General features: G+C 41.1%; 1 protein-coding gene across 4 annotated transcripts in view; it reads right to left on the reverse strand.

Annotated features, from left to right (window-relative positions):
• LOC109041282 (lachesin) overlaps window positions 1–8,015 on the reverse strand; it is a 300,747-nt gene extending 292,732 nt beyond the window's left edge. For 2 of the 4 annotated variants that reach the window (XM_072298655.1, XM_072298643.1), the window contains exons 1-2: window positions 7,813–8,015; window positions 6,854–6,954 (exon numbers count right to left, since the gene is read on the reverse strand). The gene's annotated coding sequence lies outside the window, so the exon portion shown is untranslated. Of the gene's footprint in view, window positions 1–4,368; window positions 5,006–6,853; window positions 6,955–7,812 lie in introns of those variants that run through there. The other 2 variants (XM_019057573.2, XM_072298663.1) reach the window with 1 other exon arrangement.
• Between the last annotated feature and the right edge of the window lie 5,578 nt (window positions 8,016–13,593).

Consider the following 13,593-nt stretch of genomic DNA (forward strand, 5'->3'; position numbering starts at 1 on the left):
GTCTGCAAAAATGAAAACATAAAATAAAAAAACATGGGACGTTTCGCAGTATTACAATTGAATTTTCAACCGGAAAAAAGGCAAATAAAAAAAAAACAAATTGAGTCTCGCCGCTGCTGTTTTTGTGAGACTGATGATGCATATCATGCACATGATTTTTGCACTGTTAGTCTCGCAATGTCAGCGGTGAGCCTCAGTTTGAATCTGATTTTGTATTATCGTTTCGGGCCGATTGAGTTGTTTTTTCATACATCAGAGTTTAATAATGAGTTATGATAAGTGTGTCAACTGTCTATGTAAGTGTGTGAACCGGTGAAATTTCGGAAATTGCCGGGTTAACTCCCGTCCGAATTTTAGCACACGCCCCTCTGCTTATTAGGAAACCTACATGGGACAAAGTTAGGGAGATCAAGTTAGAGTTTATAAAACGATTGTAAAACCTATGCTGACTTACGCTGCGGCGACCCGGGCGGACACGAAGCGCACTAAACAACAGTTTCGGACTGTAGAAATGAAAGTCCTGAGGAAAATAGCAATCTGTACGATGTACACTCCGAGACTGGCAGACCAATGAGTCAATTCGCGAAGAGTGCCAAATTCAAGATATTGCTAAACGGACCAAGATGCGCCGAAAAAAAAACACATTGGATCTAGAGTCCAGGCTCTTAAAAACATCGACAAGAAAAAATACTCTTGATTCAATCGGATTTAAGCTTAAATCAAGAACCCAGCCTCTTAATTTGAGCGGATTTCCTTTTGATTTAAGCTTGAATCTGATTAAATCAAGAGTATTTTTTCTTGTCAATGTTTTCAAGAGTCTGGACTCTAGATCCAATGTGTTTTTTTCCCCAGTACTTAGAATGGATAGGGAAAGGCTTTCCAAGATTTGTATGCTAGGACGACCTCAGAGCCAAAGGCAACTCGGATGACCGCCCAAGAGATGGGCACAGAGCTGCCTTTCATCCCCGGAGGACCATTAAGTGATCTCTCTCATCACCATCATATTTTACCAATTTAGAGGCTAGACAAACAGGGCCTCGGCCCTAGTCAAAAGTTAGAAGAAGAAGACACGGGACAAAGAGCCCACAAAAAATTGACACGCACACGCGGAGCGGCGCTGCCCGATAAATAAAATCCCACAATAGCAGACGATACCTCAACACGGATGATTTGTCCGGCGAAACTCAACTTCATCCAATTTCAGCGGTGAGAAATCTGGGAAAGGAGGTCAATCAGTGATCGTAATTTAACGCGCGCTACTTGGCCTCGCGGTCCGAGTCGGGGGAGAAGAAAAACAGGAAGGTGTTTTTCAAGCAGCAAATCAATGTTTTTATTTTCGGAGCCCGAACGGTCCAACGGTCCGTATCCTTGATCCGAACGCCACACGAAACGGAGTTCATCTCGGTTCCGGCCAGCGTTTTGCTCGGAAAAGTTGCGGTAAACTTGAAATGAGCTGCCGCGCTTCGACCTCAATTAGGTCGGTCACTTCGCCGCTACAATTTTGCGGGCGCACTCTGCACGGAAATGAACGGGAGCTTTTCATCTGGGGAAATAGTCTGAAGGGTTGTCAGGATAACTTATCGTTAATACCGCGAGTTTTCTTCCAGTTACCACCGTAAGAAACTGCTCGAGTATTGCGTAAACAATTTTGAGCGACTTCATTCCCTGTAAGGTATCCGAAAGACATCCGTAAGACAATACCTCTCCCCTCCCCCTCCTTTTGAATCACGTAAGACTGGTCTGACCCTCCTCCTCAAATATTTCGGAAAATAAGAAGAAAAAGCCTGAGGAATATCCGGGTAAAAATTATTTTTATCGAAAAAATTGTGTTTTTCTTTAAGTGTTAGGCTTGCGTAGGACCTGGCTTTACCCTTCCCCCCTTCTTTTATGAGACACTGTAAACCAAGCTCAGGGTCTCTCTCTCTTTTAAGTAGCTTACGGAAATGTGAACGGCTTGTGACTCCGCTGTAGAAGTACGTGGGAATGGTAAAAAAATGCTCCTTTCTAATGCCTTGTTCATGCACTAATTTGTGAAATGTGACCGTCTAATAAGGGACCGTTCAAGTATCTCGTAAAACCGGCGCTACGGTGCGTTGCAAGGGGAGGAGGGGGGATCAAGCCCAGCGTTACGTAACAAATCCGAGCGGGGTAAAAAAAAAAAAAATTCTCGCAAAGAGAAGAAAAATCACAGAAATTTTCAAGAATTGACGTGGAATAGTTTTCCATTTAAAAAATATGGTATGACAGGAAGTCTGCAACGCGACGTCACAAACCGAGATACATGGTCTGGTAGTTTCACCGTTGGTATAGTCTCCTTTCTCTTCTCTCTGAATCCAATACTGGGCGCTGCACAATTTTTTGTTAAAATACGTTCAAATATATTTTCCACGGATTTGCTTTTTCCCGGAATGGGTTTTCGATAAAATATTTGACGAAAAACTGCGGTTTAAGCACGGCTAAAAATATATCAGCAATGAATTCCGATGCCGTGAAGTTACATTCATTCTGCTATAAACAGCTAGCGTACAATAATTTTAAGGTGATTCGATGGACGCCATATTTTGTGTTAGAACGACGTGCGATATATCGCATCGACTGGCTCTATTGTTTCAGCTACTAATCATTTTTCTCGAATTTTGAGATCGCAATTCTTTTGTCAGGAGACTACAGCACTTACTTACCAATTTTTACAAACAAATTCAATGTAATTTTTTCTAAAGAGAAAACATCGCATTCGATACTGATATCGAATCTGCACTCGAATACGATATTTTCTCTCTAAAAAAACCACGCCTTTATTACGTTGAATTTCTTTGTTAAAATTGGTAAGTGAGTGCTTTAGTCTCCTGACAACAGAATTGCGATCTCAAAATTCGAGAAAAATGACGAGTAGCTGAAAATAGGAACCAATATGATGCGATATATCGCATGCCGTTCTGACACAAAAAATGGCGTCCATCGAATCACCTTAAACATATTTTTTTTATTTTAGGAGGAAGGGAGGGGGGCGTTTCCAAAACGGTAAACATCTGGAAAGTTTCATTTGAGAGAAAAAAAAATCTCATTATGAGGGGAGGAATCGTATATTGACTACGACTCGGCTCGAAACACGAACCCTTCCTCGAATTTGTCGCGTTCGTTTTTCCGGGTTCTTTTTAAACCCATTCGTGCAAGTGCCTAAGTTTATGTTCCCAGAAATGTTCCATTCAGATCCGCGGCTTAGACAGGATTCTGTGCAAACCAATGGTAAATGAAAACGCACAAATCAATTCCTAATGTTTCATAAGCTCTATCCTCTCTACTTTCATTTTTCTTTAAAGAAAAATATAAATAAATAAAAAAGCTTACATACTTTCTCGCAAAATTCCGCAGGATTTATTCGTGATTCTTAAAAAAAGTCATACGGGATTTACGGATTACGGAGTCACTGCCGTGAAATAAAATGTGGCAGGAATTTCATAACGTCTCAAACTGAGAGATAGGATTTTTTGTTCTCACCATCTACATATATTTCCTTGGAGATCAAAGTGCTACGGTGAGCTGTGCACAATCTTTTGCTCACTTTCTACCAAAATAAAGGACTTGAAAGCGAATAAAGAAGGCCTAAGAAACTTGGACCTCATATGGACATCCTTATACATTTCGCGAGAGTGAATCATGAATTCGGCCTCATTTCAGAAAAAACCAACGTGCTATTAGTTTCACTTTACAGATAAGTGCTTTTATGGACGAGCCAGAAAAATTAGTTCCTTATTGCAAAATAAAGTCCTCATGAAGAGTGGAAATTCAAAGCATCCTACGAGAGTCATCCGGTATTGCTGATATTTAGCGAGATATTGAAGTACAAGAACCTACAACTGAGGAAATAAAAGAAGAGACAAAAGTCACATCAGTCTGGATGCATCAATCATCAGTTGGCTCATTGGTTAGCATGCAAATATCTGTTGAATGGTGGAAGTTTTGGATGTGACATTTGTCTCTTCTTTTCTTTCCCCAGTTCTAAATGCCTTCAATCCATGAGCTTCTTATTGCGCACAGTCTCCTATTTTTTTTTTTTTGGTCTATTAGTTACAGGACAAACCTCGTGATTCTCCAGCGCCTTTTCATTCGCGTTAAAGAAGAGTAACAGCTGCAGAAGTGCAGAATCTCATCAACACATGATAACTAATCGAGTCTAGGAAATTTTGGATTTCGAATCTTCATACGTTTATGATGAAAACTAAAGAAACTAAAGAGGACTAAAGAAACTAAAGAAGACTAAAAAAACTAAAGAGACTAGGAACTAAAGAAGCTCGTGCCTCAAATTGCTGCGTCAAAAAAGTTTCCCCCCATTCAAAAAAATGTATGCATCAATAAAAGAGGACTCACCTAGATCATCGGCTCGAATGGTTGCACCATAAATAAGGATCGATAACTAATTAGAAATTCCAACCAATCGAACACAATTTAAACCATAAAAACTTGATACGGAAGGCCAAAAGCAAACAATTAAACCACTTCAGACACGTTGTATTTAACTTCAGATCTTCGGACTTGAGAATGAGTTATTGTCTCTTTTAATCCATTTTACTATTAAAAAATAAAGAAAGAAAAAATTGTTGAGTCCGGTTTGGTGAACGTTGACTATGAAACAGTGCTCAAAACTTGGACTAGGTTTAGAGAAATAAGAATTCGGTCGAGAGTTTGAGAATCAATCAGGTTTGAGTGGCGGGCGGTAAAGAACGCGATTAAAAACTACCGGTAAATGCCGGGAGCAATAGTTTTCAGGGGGGAAAATCCAGGTTTTGAAGTTTAAAGGTCTTCATGAAAGCACGTGCTCATGCCACCGCAAGACACACCATAGACACAAACACGAGTCGGGAGGAAAAGGAAAAAATTTTCCGGCGGAAATTCGGCGCGATCCTCGCGGAAAAACACGCGACGGACGAGAGAGCGGCCGAGAACGTGGGGCGTCGGGCGCCGAAGTTGAGGAACTGAGCTTGAAGCTGAGCTCCAGCCAAGTCGCGGATGCAGGTGGCGGCAGGGACTGTTGCTTCGCCCCTTTCTGCGCCCCTCCCCTTCTGGGCCGCCCCCTCCTGTCTCGTTCTTATCACTCTATCATTTGCGCCCCCTCCCCCGCCCCCGCCCCCCGGGGCCGGGCTGGGGCGGGGGTGCCCGGGGGTGGTTGCGCCTACCGGAAAATAGAGATGCCGCGCCGGGGCCGAACCGCAGCGGCACCGTAAACTGACATGCTTTATGCACGCCCCGAGACCGCAATTTGGGAGAAAAACCCCCCAACTAATCGCGCCGGGGAGCATAAACTCACCGCAGCCCGAGATGGTGCGGTGCCGCGCACCCCCCCTCCCCCCCCCCCCCGAAGACCAGGGACTCCTCTTAATCCATGTCCTCACGCGCTCGTCCGTCGAAAATTGTTGCAAGTACAGTACTGCCGTGTTAAGGAAAAACGCCGTATGAGCCTTTAGACACTGCAAGATTTCCCTCACTAAAAACCGAATTTACTGGTAAAATTTTGGATATTTTTTTCCCCCAAAATGTTCGGACAATTTGTGCGCAATCTGATCAAAAATATCTGAAAATTTCAAGGAAAAATATGCATGAATGTCATCAAGAATACGTGTTTTATCAAGGGAAATTTGGCAACTCTCGAATGTTCATACGGCGTTTTTCCTTAGCACGGCAGAGTACCGAGAAGTACTGCCGCACCTCAATTCTTTTCGTGCATGGTAACAGGAACAGGACCACTTTCTGATTGGTCTAGAATTTCATGGAGCCCTTAGAGCCCAATGTAAACGAACAAGATAGGGACAGAGTTCTACACGTGATGAGGATTTGTCAATTTCCAACTTCTGTTATGAGTTTTATACAAACCTCAGAAGATAATTTCGCCAAGAAGTACTTACACCTTTTCTGTGAGTGTCATTTATTCCTTCCTCAATGATACAAATTCCTCCACAACAGGGTTGTTTACAATGAGTTCTGAGAGCCCCATGAATGACTTGAAACTGATGAACAAATCGAAGAGCAATGCAGGCATTTGCTTGTTAGTTGAAAGCGAATTATTGTTATGGATAAGACTGATCAACCAGATCTGCTGCTGTTGCTGCTTTCCTATTAAGGGTGCCAATTCATTTAAATCTTAGCTCAGTTTTGAGAAAGGAAGGGGGAAAGGAGGGTTTGCACCATCCACTCTTGATCCAGAGATCTTGTGGTGAATTGCAGACACATATTTTCTCGATTCCTCCTGAGGAATCCTATTAGACTAGAGGGACCCGTTGACTCATCAGCTGTTATATTCCTAACATAGTATTATTAAACTCATAGTTGAATGTGGAATGGAGTCTATGTCCCTTTCTTTGATTTAGTATTCTACAGAACCTTTCAAATGCCAACGAGAGCATGTTGTGAGCTCTTGCGCACACATTTAAAATTAATTCAAAATATTTCTTCTGGATAAATAAGTGTACATTTTGTTCTCTTGCATACCAACCCACATTTGGGAACAAAAATGATGAAGAGCTTGATGCATACTTTCTATAATCTCTGATTTAATAGGAGAACAGTTACCTAATCATGAAAAATACTCAAATTTGATTTATCTATCAGTCCGCCTACTGGCCTCAAAAGAAAAATGGGTACAATCAGATAAAAATATTGCACCGATACTAGCTCCTATAAGAAAGCCATGCTTGTGGAGACCAAGACACTGCCAGACAGTCGCCGTTTTACTTCCTATATTTGATTGAGCTGCTCACTTAGGACTAAATCAGTGCTTTTTTCCACCTTCAGACGATTAGTAGGGAGGCAATATTGTCTTCAAGGAAAGTACTTATAAATGTAAGGCAGTGATACTTACTTAGGTAGAGATCTGCAGTAACCACGAACCATGGCAGCTGTTCCTGACAATTTCTCTTAACATGCATATAGTCCGCCATGTTGTCAGACACAGATCTGTCTCTGTGAGAAAAACAATATACAAGATAAGTGTTCAAATAAAGAATACAAACTAACAATTAGGCACTCAATAATCAAAATATATCCTCACTTGTTAGTGTCTGTTACTTAATCTGGGTAAAATATAAAAATGCCTAAACAATCCGCCTATCTGAGGAAGCCTTTTGTGCTGCTTCACAAGTGCGTTCAAGTAGGTTTCAACAGGAAAGATTAACTATTTGCTGCAGTGCAGCAGGTAAACAAGGGAAAAAGTAGAGTTGAATGAAAGAAGGTCAAAGACTTATCAATTTTGACATTTGATGTGAATGCTCATGGCAGCCTTAACGCACTTAGTCTTTCTTGCCTGTCATCGGATATTCTCTTCTGTTTTCCTTCTTGAGCAATGAGTGCCTAGGCTACAAGGCTTCAAGAAAAGTTTATTCCATTATATTATGCATGAATCTGCATGGCCTGAGAGACGAAATCAACCATTATTAAGGCATGATCATCATCGGAGATTCAAACTTTAGATGACACCCAATAGACAATACTCCATATATTAGACCCTAAAATTGACCAAGACCAGCCATAGTCTTATTTCTAAGCAAGAAGTATTTTATTCCTCAGCTATGAAACCCCTCTTTGAGCTGAATTTAAGTATAAACTAACTGATGAGATGCTGACATTCAAAGACATTTGAGTGGGTAGGTAGGTAGATGACAACATGACAGGTGAATCCCTGGAGCATTAAATATTGGTGAACAAACCAAAATGGAAGGTTTGAAACTTCCTGGAATTTAAGAGCCTCAATAGTTTCGAACAGTAGGTACAGTCATAGTGAAACTGCGAGGATGAAAAAATAAACTAATGGTGAGAACTTACAGATACTTCGAGAGCACACCTTGAGATGCCGACTTGTAACGAACTAACGATCGAAACTGAACGAGGGAACACCGAATTAAAGATTGTTTGGAGGTATGTGGTCAAGATAGGCCAATAAAGCTACTTCGCACTCGTACCAAAAATTAAGTACCTCGCACAACTTTAAAATATTCAAAGAACTTATTCTCAACACTGACGAGAAAACGATGAACCACGTTTGTTTACAACTCCTTCATCAAAATAGACCGTATTCGATAACGGTTCGATGTATCGTTTGGTTCAAAACAATAGCACATAACCTCAAACCAAACTGTAAGGATTTAAGTTGGAAAAGCTGAAAATGAGAAAATTCCTAACAATTTCACTTTAAATTGGCATTAGGTACGCAAAAGAATAAAAAATCTGTTACAAAAGACCCGTTCTCTCAGATTTCTGAATTTACTTTTGAGGCTATGTTTATATTTTGAACCAATCGATATCGATACAATCTCAGCCGTTTGATGTATCGAATACGATCTATAACGCAAATGTAAACAAGTTGAAACTCGCACTCTCATTGGTTCCCGCCATTTCCAGTGGCGGGCTCGGCAGAATATACAAATTGACGCGCCACTTTTCAAATAAGCGGGGACTACTCTGGTCGCGCGCACATGAATATCCACGCGTACTAGGCTTTTTTCTCGGTTGTCACATGAAGTCAGGGCCCGCGGGGATGAATAGGGAGTCGACCCGAAGGATTCCCAATTTTATGGTCCTGAAATTCTCCCTCCTAACCCTTCTTTGGAGTAAGTACCGGGGGGGGGGGGGGGGGGCGGCAGTCATGATCCTAAACGTCGGGTTCCTGATCGAATTGCGCTGCAGTTGCATCAAACTTGAAAAGTGCGGAAACTCTCACCTTGAATTTACGCCTAAACATCCATAATCGGCCAACTCTAGGCCCAAATATGAACCCCTAAAGAGAAGGCCAATGCACCCTGCACCCTCTCCACTAATTTCTCTTTGACTGCAATTGACGTTGTTTTGGAGCATCCCTGACCTCCCTTGGGAATTATAAGGGGCGCAGCACCTAAATTTTGAGTAAATTGCGGGGGTTTTTTGGGGGGGAGGGGTCGACGTTTCGAGTTTTCGGATTCAGAATTGGTCGATTTCAGAACTTTGGTACAAGTGGTCTTTATTGGTCTTTTTAGACTCTTTATTATTTTACATTTTGATTATAAGATTTCGAACTCTGGACGGAAAACCTAAAAAGTAGGTGCAGCCCCCCCCCCCCCACCTCTCGGAAGATATTTGATTCTTGTCGGTGTAGTCGACCGTTAACGAAGTAATCATAATATAAGTGCCTATTAACGAATTTGGTAAGTGGCAATTATGTAAATCTATGTGATTACTCTGATCATGAGTTTCCAATGTGTCATGAATTGCTCGTCCTGCGTAGAGTTTTGACACTGTCAGCGTAGGTGTTCTTTTGTTTTCTTTCTTCCATATTTACCTGTGCCTCCCCATTGCCGGTGCTCCTGCTCTCTCTTCTGATAAATAATTTGCTTAACCTTTTGGCCGATATTAACAGAATAAAATAAACGAAAATCCCAGGTGGATAATCTCACAGAGTTGGAATGCTCCTTTACTACAGTCTCGACTTTTAAAGTTTCTCATGAGCTTTGGAGCTAATTTTAGAAAAGAAAACCGGTGGCACCACCGTGTCACAAAACTTTAAGTTAAAATAGTTGATTTAAAATTAATAATCCCCGCGGGATGCAAGAACTCCGTTGATTTCTTTTCGATATCTTACCATAATCTTTGTATTAATTCCTTCAATCTAAATATAAAGGAATCTCGGCTTTAGTTCCTTCTCTGGATTTTCTCAATTCTTCGCATCCTTAATTTCTCCTGTCTCAAATTTGAGAAACTCGGCCAATAGTGAGCCGCAGCGGGGACCCCGATGTGGTCAAAAGTCTGGAAAGAGGGGCAGGTCGGAGTAGAAGTTTCAACTTTGAGATGAATCGGGGAGAAGTGATTGAGATCTACCTCTGTTTGTGGCAAATGACAAACAAATTCGAGGAAGGAGCATGGAAAGACTCCAGCCAAAGAGCATCGAGGGAGCTTTGTCTACTTTGAAGCTTGCGGTAAAGTTGGCTAATTTTGAGACTGGCTCTATCTCTGCTGCCGTTTCACTCGCCGCGATCAAAATTAACCTCATAATTAAAACCGGCGTTGCCACAGATCCTAAAGTTCAATAAAACCTCCATGATCTGAGTTTGCCCTCAGGTCGGATGAACCACTGCGTCAGTCGATATATTTATTAGTTTTAGCCAAAATAAAAAGATAAGTTTAATTTTTTCTCCCCCTTTACTCGGCGCTGTAATGGCTTATATGTCGTCCGAAACTTACAGAAAATGACAAATAGGCAATATTTTGGCCCTAAACAACAGATGACAGTAGACATTCATGCTCGAGACTTCTAAATTTCCATGGCTTAAGGTCGAGGTGGGTCGAAAAATCCGACATCGAGATTTCGACGATATCGCATGTCCTGAAGAACAAGCTACCAGTGATTTCTTATATTTGCAAGCTAATGAGCGTTAAGTCGCTGGATGGTCCGAAAAATTTGTATAGTCAAATTGGCAGGTTGAAACATTAAGTAGCTTTTCCCGAAACTATGTTTTTCATACTTAAAATCTCAAACCACCATCACTCCGATTTAGTTTGCCACCCTCGGGCGTTTAATCCCAATATTTTCGTTGAACTCTCCTGATGTTTTGATTTGAGTAAATTTTGAGTTTCTGCAGACTAGGGATACTTTTTCCGTGGTGGGTTGCAGTTATGAACCTCCAAAAATTCCTGAGAGTATGAATTTTTAGTGATTTTACAAAAGGCGCGACTCCCGTCAAAAGCTGTAGCGCAAGTTCGCGCCAGCAACTTGGCAAGGCTGGCGCGAAATTCGGCGAAATCAGCGAAAGTTGGGCTGTGAGTGACTTCATGGGACTTACGGGTAGTTTGCGAGTTGGGAGGCGACAATGGACCGAAAGTTCGGATAGGAAGAGGGACCTCCTCCCCTTCTCCGCTGAGAGGCGGGGGAGGTACGATATGCCTGATATTTTGAACGTATTTCTGCCAAACGGAACTATGTGCATTAAGACATGAGCTTTGAGACCCAAAAGAATACATGCATAACAGGGCTCACGTCATAATGCACATAGTTCTGTTTGGCAGAAATACGTCCATTTTGAACATGGACACACGATGCTCTGCTCTCATTTCTTGGAATCGTCGCCCCTCTGGCGCAAGGGCGTATCTTAATGTCCACATGCACCCTAGAAATTATGGAGTTAGATAGCCGATAGGGCTTCTCTCGGTATGCAGTTGCGTTTTTACGTGAGAGGAGGAACGAAATCACAAACGAAAGCTTACTTTCCGCCTGCCAGCCACCTCTCGAGAAGAACGACAGTTTGGCAATTAAGAACGGAGTCATGCTCACAAAGGTGGGAGACGTCCTAAAACCGATGTGGAGCTCCTGCCGGAATCTTAGATTTGCGATTTGACTTTACGTAATATTTCGTGAAAGGCACGATCTGCCGCGCGGAGGAAAAACGCAGTATAAGCCCTTAAACGTTGCCAAATTTCCTTAAATAAATCGCGAGTTTTCGGGTAAATTGATACACGTATTTCTCTCAATTTTTCAGAGGATTATACCCAGAATTTGATCTTAAGTGTCAGTAAATTTTAAGGAAAAATCTTCCGGAATTCCCTCAAAAATGAATATTTTCTGAGAGGAAATTTGGCAAAATTCGAATGTTCACACAGCACTCTCTTAGCACGGCAGCGATGGTGCTTCTCGTTTCGTCCTAAATCATATTCTGAGCTCTTAACTCTCATTTGACGGAATCTCACGATTCCTTATGTCAGTTAAAGACGCGCAAGAAATCGGAGGGACGAGAAGAGAAAGAAAAGAGAGTCGGAGAAGAAGAGGACGAGAAGTAAGAAGAAGATAGAGGAGGGGAAAAAATAAAAAGGGGGAGATGAGAAAGAAGATGAAAAGAACTCTAAAGAGAAGAAGTAGATAAAGAAGAAGGGAAGGAATAAAAGAAAAAAAGAATAATTTCTTTTTATAAGCTTTCCTTCCTTTTCTTCTTGGTTTACCTCTGTTTCCTCCTCTTTTTCTACCTCTTCTTTGTCTTCCGATTTCAAATGCGTCTCCTCCCAACATTTTTAGTAGTCCTATGCTACGCTTATGTGTATTTGTTTCCACAACACTCCATGTACACAATTAAAATTTTCCGTGTTTGTGGTAACATTGGGTTAATTTAAGTTGCTTGCCTTAAAAAGAAAGTTTCGTCTCGGGGAAATTTGGCAACATTCAAATATTCTTAAAGGTGTTATTTTTCTTCAGCCTCTTCCTCTTATTTCGAAGCAAGATATTACACTAGTACGTTGCTCCTCAATTTCGGCCCTTATTTTTCAAACCTTTTTTGGAGCACAGGAGTTCAATTATAGGGAACAGCAATGGCAGCATCGAGTTCCTTGCGGATTTTGGCATTAAATTTTTTTTTTTTGTAAATTATGCGCCCCACAATAACAGGAATCACGCACAATGATACGATTTCTTGAATACACAGTCGAGGGCAACGCATACACACATTGCCGTGCTAAGGAAATAGGTCAAATGAGCTTTCAGACGTTGTTTAATTTCCTTTGATAAGAAACAAATTGTTATGTAAACTTATGAATAATTTTTCTTAAGCTTATTAGAGAATTTTATTCGCAATTTAATCTGAAGAATCAGAAAATTTCAAGAAAAAATATTTCGAACTCTCCTCAAAAATTAAAATTTTACCGTAGGAACTTTGGCAACGTTCGAATGTTCATATGGCGTTTTCTCCTTGCACGGCTGCATAGAGCAGCGGAAGTCATTAATGCGACACAGGGAGGGAAAGCCAGCTTTGCAACTAATCATAACGAGTTGATAAATAAAAAGTCCTGCAAAAGAACATCGCGTTTCCCCGGGCAAAAACTGGAGTGAGGACAGAAATTATAAAACCCGCGTTTTACATTCTTAAAAGCTGCGCTTTTTTCCCAGGTACTCTTCATCCTCATTTTTTATTAAAGCACGCAAGATGCTGGAACATATTTATATAATCGCAGGGAAGAATTAAACCGGAATGCTTTTAAAAAGTCCCTCGGTCCATTCCAGTTTTTTTCTGTAGGAACTCTTCCTTTATTGTTCTATTATTTGATTAAGTGTCTCTTTTTTTCATTCAAAGTCAAGCCCTTATCCAAACGCTTTTTTCGTATTATTATTTAACATGTCTATTCTTACATAATCCTCAATCCTCAAGTGAACTCACGAATGAGGCTGTGGATTCCTCTATTTTTTATAGGCTTTTGAATTATTTTGGTTCTCTAAACTGGGAGAAAAACAACTCGTCTGCCGGATAGATCGCGGATGGATATTTACTGTACGATGTTTTTCGGAAACGCGTCCTCTCAATGTGATACCGTCACAGCGTCACAGCGTCACAGCGTCACAGCGTCACAGTTTTAAAGAAATCAGACCTAGACCTATCAGAATATATGAAGTGATCATTTTTTTTTTTTCATAAATGAAAATATGAGACAGCCGAATAGACATAGAGATCGATAATGAAGTGAACTTGAGCATGAACTGCTCGTAGGGTTATTGAGCCGAATTAGATAGTTCAGTTGTTAGACTGCACCTCTCGAAATTCCACGATAGCTGAATCGAGAACCGTAAGGTGCCTTCAGATTCTCATACCGCAAAATTTG

The sequence above is a fragment of the Bemisia tabaci genome, chromosome 1 (genome assembly GCF_918797505.1).
Source record: "Bemisia tabaci chromosome 1, PGI_BMITA_v3".
Taxonomy (NCBI): domain Eukaryota; kingdom Metazoa; phylum Arthropoda; class Insecta; order Hemiptera; family Aleyrodidae; genus Bemisia; species Bemisia tabaci.